Below are 6457 nucleotides of genomic sequence, written 5' to 3' on the forward strand. Positions count from 1 at the left end.
TATATATTACTTCTTTTAAAAAAAGATGTAACAAAGCTACTGATCATGAATACCCGTAAAAATGTAATATAGTTATCCATAATGGACATGACTAGGCCATACACAGTACTAGTTATATTGCATGTATCAGCTGTTTGTCACGTGACTTGAATAAAAATAGAATTGTTGAGATGAATGTAGGAAATGAAGATATTGCCAGGGTATACGCTTGTTTTTCGAGAAAAAAAATGATACAGCTTTAAAGGTGTTAATTTCACCTTCACAAAAAGTGCTGAGAGTTAGTCTGTGGTGTTTGGAAAGAACTTAAATCTTTGCCGAAAATGTGTATAATAGCTGAGAAATCCCACTTTGCTTAAATGCTGTTATAAATAAAATAATGTTATGCAGACCAGAATAAGCTCTGAAAAAAGTCAAATTATCTTTTAGCGTGTAAAAAGAAAATGTTATAAGATCGCCAATCCTATTCATAGGGAGTACGTAATTAATGTGAAAATAATTTTTCTTCATGGCAATTCCTGGCTTAGAAATTGGAATATTCTTCAAAACTTTATTAAAATGCTATCACTGTTTTAGAATATTATAACGCACTCTTAAGAAAGGACGTTATACAATTATAAATATTTTGATTATTTACTTTAAAATCATCCCTTTTACAAAATTCCATTTTTTTTTAAATAAAAAGTTTTAAAATCTTACGTTTAAGACTGGTTTTCATATCTTATTTTCTTTTTTTTTATTTAAGACCACATTGACTTCACAAGAAATCTACTTTTTAAAAGGGCTACTTTATAATGAATGAGTAAATAGTATTGACTATGTGTTTCAGAAGAATTTTGTCATACTAAAAATCAGTCAAATGCCCAATCATATCAGAAAAGAAGTGTTAAATAATATTTGTGTTCTTTCTATGAAAATGTACTTTTCCGTAGTCTATTTTTTTCTACATTAGCCATCATCATTCCCCACAGACCAGACATGTTTGATTTGGAATTTAAAGGCCCCATTAACATTCTAATAATAGAGCAGTTGTAAAACCAATACAAAATTTTAACTTTCTTTATTGACTCTGATCAAGACATTTAATCAATATAAAGCAGCTACTTCCTTTCACAGAAAAAATAGGAAACTGAACCAGAATAGGTTTGGAACTTTACGAAAACCTTTTTACACGAGTTCAATCACCACCACGCAATGTCTTAGATATGAGTAGTATATAATTACTCCCAAGGGAAAAAAGTATATATGCCAGAAAATTTACATATTAATAAAATATAAGAAAGTTAAGGAAGGTCCATACTTTAGCGGATCCAGTCATAATTTTACACATCAATGTAAAATTCCGATCATTACTTTTTTATTGAAATAAAATTTATTTGAATGATTGAAAATAATTTAGGAAGTATATTATATTATAGTTTATTATATGGTAATTAACACTTTGCACTCTGTCAATAGGATCTATACATCATTTGTCATATTTGTTATATACTTAAACACAAATTTCTCAATTGATTTTATGGACCTAAAGCTTTTTGTAATTTTTTTAACAAACTTACTTCAGATTTATTTTTATTGATTTTTAATTATTTATTTTTTTATGTCATTTTTCCGAATATTATTTTGCGTATCTTCAAGGAAGCAAACCGTTCACGGTGGCTCAGTCGGTAGAGCGCTCGCTCCGTGATCGGGAGGTCGTGAGTTCGTATCTCGGCCGCGACTGACCTAAGTCGATAAAAAAATGGGTAGCAACTGTTCCTTCGCCATGCGCTCGGCACTTTGAAGTGAAAGTTGCGGGTCCTTCGGATGAGACCCTAAAAACCGATCCGAGGCCCCGTGTCAGCGGCAGGCATGGCATGTTAAAGATCGCTCACTGCTCAAATGCCCTGAGAGGGACGTTAAACAATATACAATCAATCAATCAATCAATCAAGGAAGCAAACCAAACTTTTATTATCAAGTAATTTTATGTTGTTATAATCTAAGACACACATGAACGTCAATGTTACATGAAAATAAAAAAAAAATATTTTAATGTATACCTATATAAAGTATATGTGATAGGGAGTTGAGATCATGGACATTTGAACTATGGCCTACGACGGGTATTAAATATGAATAGTTTTTTAATAGCTTTTACGTGTCATATTTACATTTTGATGCTAAATATTTCATACATCAGGTTTCTCCATCCTTAGAAATTTTACTGTATTGCAGATGTTGCGCAAAGCACTAAACTTTCGCTGTATTTTCGTGACTCTACGTAAAAGACATTTAAATACTATTTAAAAATTATACTGTCCATTTTTAATGCAACTTAATGTACCAATTAACCGTAACATTGAAGTGTGAAAACATATTAATTGACGAGTGTCTTTGTTCTAATTCCATCATGCGTAAAATCAGGCGAGTGTCTAGGAGATAATTGATTATATAAAATGAAGCCCTAATTAAGTGCTCAACCTTTAAGAATTGAAGGTTTTTCTGATTATCACAGATCTTACTGTGTCGCACGCATAAGATTTAAATCGTTACTGTGTCGAAAAAAAAATTACTGTGTCTCGACCAAGACAATAAAACAGCTCATGGAAAACCCTGTGTATATATTTTTAAAGCTAGAAAAGTCGCAGCAATTACCGTATATACTCGCCTATAAGTCGGATTTTTGGGAGTTAAACTATTGTCCAAAACTCTATGTCCGACTTTAGGCGAGCTATTGATGAAGGGTATTATATGAGGTCGGTCCCACTGATATATAAGCTTATTAAATACAACCGACTTATAGGCGGACCGACTTATAGGCGAGTATATACGGTATATGTCAATAAAAACTCTTGATTTACATTCATGTTTCCAACCTCATTATTTTATTTCTTCTTTCATAACAGTTCAAACAGTAAGTTGTTATAAAATAACACCAGGAAGTAAAAAATCTGGTTAAAATGTAAATGAAGAGAATTAATTTTAAGTATAATTTATATCAATTTAGCGATTGATATGGAAGAATTAACTTGGAAAAATTTGTCTTTCTTTTTTATATTAAGAACATTAAATATATAATAAAATCTCAGGAAATTCTAACAAAAATTGTGTTAATTTACTTTAAAAATCATTTTAAGTTTAGGGATCACTGTTTTTTGGTAAGCAAAATGTTACCTGTTCGTTGTAATTGGATAGCTTTATATACAAAGAAATTAATAAATAAATAGATTGACGATAACTCTTCGTGGGGATTTAAATTCGAAAATAAGAGCGAAAAAACAAATCCAAAAACATTGGTACCCTATGATTACTTGATTCCTCAAGAGGTTTTCAATAAACAGTCACTTCCGTATTAATTTCTTTATCAGTCTAACAATATTTTGAAACCTACAAAAATTCTTTAGTTATATTTTAATATCTTAGATAAATAAAAGAAATGGAACCTCATATTTTGTTTTTCACACTTTGTCGATTTAAAAGTTAAAGGGGTTTTGCAACTCTGAGAAAAAGCCCAAATTTCTAATGAACTAGCAGTCATACTAAGATGAGAATCAATTAAGCAAGTCCAAATGTCTTAGTTACTTAAAATGAGTACAAAATAGATAGCAAACATGATAATTTGCTCAGGAATTACAAGGGTAAAACATACTACATCAAATGAAAGAATTTATTTCTATATTATGCAAATGAATGCCGAAATTGTGCGAATATTGGCAACGAGTTTTCAATTATTTCCCGATCATGACAATTAACAGACGGCAGGCATAAACGGCAAGGGAGGCTCACTCCTACAAACACACCTCTATCAATAGCGTTTCTGAGGTCGCATGTGCTCTGCCCTCTTTTCCTTTTATTTACTTTTGATTTTCAATACTGTTTTCACTAATTAATTCAATGTATGAAAAATCAAAAAGGCTATGTTTCCGAGGTACATTATGATCAGATAAAAAATATTCAAAACATCTCCCTTTGCAAAGAGAATTCGAAAATTCATAGATCATAATTCTTACACATGTAAAAAATAAAACGTCCCTAATCTTCATTTAGTTATTTTTAAAACACTGATGTTTCTTTAAGGTGTTATAAACTTTTAAAAAGGCATTCAACATGTCATGGTTCGGGCACAAATATTGATAAAGATAAACGATATTTTCTCCCGTGATTTAACCCCTCAAAATGATAGTATCAGATTTAGAAGAACAAATAAAGATTGTTCCAAATTGTCCACTCTCAATCCTGTGTAAACATCTTTTGTTTGTTTCTTCAAATAAGGAAGTAGATCTTTAAAATCGGAAAACTCCACGTGATTAACATTTGAACTACCCGTGGTTCAGACCATTTTTACCTTCCTAAACATTAAGGTCAGCGTAAAAATATTTAAATTGATTATGAAATAACCTTTACTTCTTGTAATTGACAGCAATAAATGTTTTCTATGTTTGAAATCACTCAATTGTATTTTTTAAAGAAAATTTCGGCTTTTGTCAGTCATGTTATAGTTTATTTATAAAAAAAAAAGTTAAAAGGAAGAATATATTTTTACCTCTGATTACACAGCAAAACATGATTTTACTATTATTTACATATGCATTGAGCGTAATTTATTTGTTAATTATATTTTTCATCACTAATATAGGTTATGAAAATAATTTTTTTAAAGAAATTAATTGCTGATACCAAGAAAAAACTAATTGGAATATAGTTCGTCTTATGGTTTAAATGGGAAAAAATTTTCTATGTCACGATAGCATAATTGTATCTAAACCAATGTAAATAGTACAGTTTTTATGCGTGCAAATTCAGCCCATTCTGTGACGTAAGCGTTCCAATTCACCCACAGGACTAATATCTTATTCAGTGGTAAGGCATACTTTCGTACAGATACATGTTTATCGGATATTTTTTGTAAGGTATATCAACAACTTCTATCATTTTGGAATCCGAAAAATCGTGAGCCCTTTCCACATACTTAAAGCGCAAAGACAACCCTTCCCTTCAAAAGAATAATGAGTGATTTGAAAATACTTGATAACTTTTTTTTTTAAATATTTGAACATTACATTAAACATTATATCACAGTGATGTGTTTAGTCAAAAATCATAAAAATATTAAACATATTTTTTTATGAAATTTAGAAGAGTTTGATAGGAATAAAGACAAAGAAAAGATCGCGATAATTTTTTTCTGAAATGTCACATCAAAAGCATTAAAGTCGTCATTTATATCATCACTCTTTCACACACAAAATGATCCTTAGAGGTGTGACAATACTCGTCATCCCAGGTGTATGCAAATGTCCTAGACAGGACCATACAGTAATCATTCACGTCGGAGTCCGGCTTGTTAGGGGCCCAGTCCGTGTAGCTCATTGCCTGAAATGTGGTCGACCATATCCACCTGTTTGGTATAATTGCTTCAGTTCCACCAAGAGAAACCATAACTTTGAAATAATAAAAAAAGAAAATTAATAATTACATAATATAAAAAAGAAAATAAATAATTAAATAATATGAATTGTTCTTGATATTGCAGATTAAGATTAGATTTAAAAAATGACAATAGTTTTGGAGTTTTTTGACTGTTTGTTTTATATACAGAAGCACTATAAAAAATTTGTTATAATTTAATTCACTTTGGTTAATCATAGTTTACAATGCTACTTTATATTATTCTTTCATAAAGGGCATTTAAAATACTATTTTGGTTCAATAGCTGATAAAAGAAAATATGGGTTGAAGAAAAAAAATTGCATTATAATGTGTTCTTTCTTTGATTTCATTGTACCTTTTACTTGCATTGATAAAAAGAATATACATGTATTACTCTTATGCAAATATTTACTAGCTTCTCTTTGACTTGCTATGTTCTTCAGAAAACTGTTTTCCCCCTCAGTTTCTATTTCTGCTAATTTTGCACCAAGACTGTGGCAATGAATCTGAAAATGTTGGGTTTTTTTTCATCTTAGTATAAAGAAAATGCTATTGATAATTTTGTATTTTTTCGTAAGCCTCTCTTTTTTGCATGTGTTTGCCGTCAAAATAATCTTGGCTTCAACACAGGGGATATATACTGTGAATGCTTATTACACTCATTTCACTTATGCGCATTACAACAAAGTATTAATAATAATAGGTTCCATATTTTTCTCAAAGAAAAATTTATACAAATTTCACATGCTCTAGTCAGTAGTTAAAAATACAGATAGCTTTTCTGAAATCTCAAATAGATCTTCATGATGTTAATAGCAATATTTGAATTTGTGTCAAATGCATTCAACATTTTTATAATTCTTGTAATCAATATAGATAATATACACAATGATTATAGATACGTTCACCTGCGCGTCCAGCCATGTCTTCCATTTTTTGATAAACAGGTACTCAGATTTCTCAAAGACAACCCACTCTGAAATTGCTAGAAGCAAAAAGGAAAAATAAATCAATATGTAAAATTAATTGAAGAAAGTCCTTTAGCTTG

Source organism: Saccostrea cucullata, unplaced genomic scaffold (genome assembly GCF_032062105.1).
Source record: "Saccostrea cucullata isolate Sc308-1 unplaced genomic scaffold, CSIRO_AGI_Scuc_v1 ctg1491, whole genome shotgun sequence".
Lineage (NCBI taxonomy): Eukaryota > Metazoa > Mollusca > Bivalvia > Ostreida > Ostreidae > Saccostrea > Saccostrea cuccullata.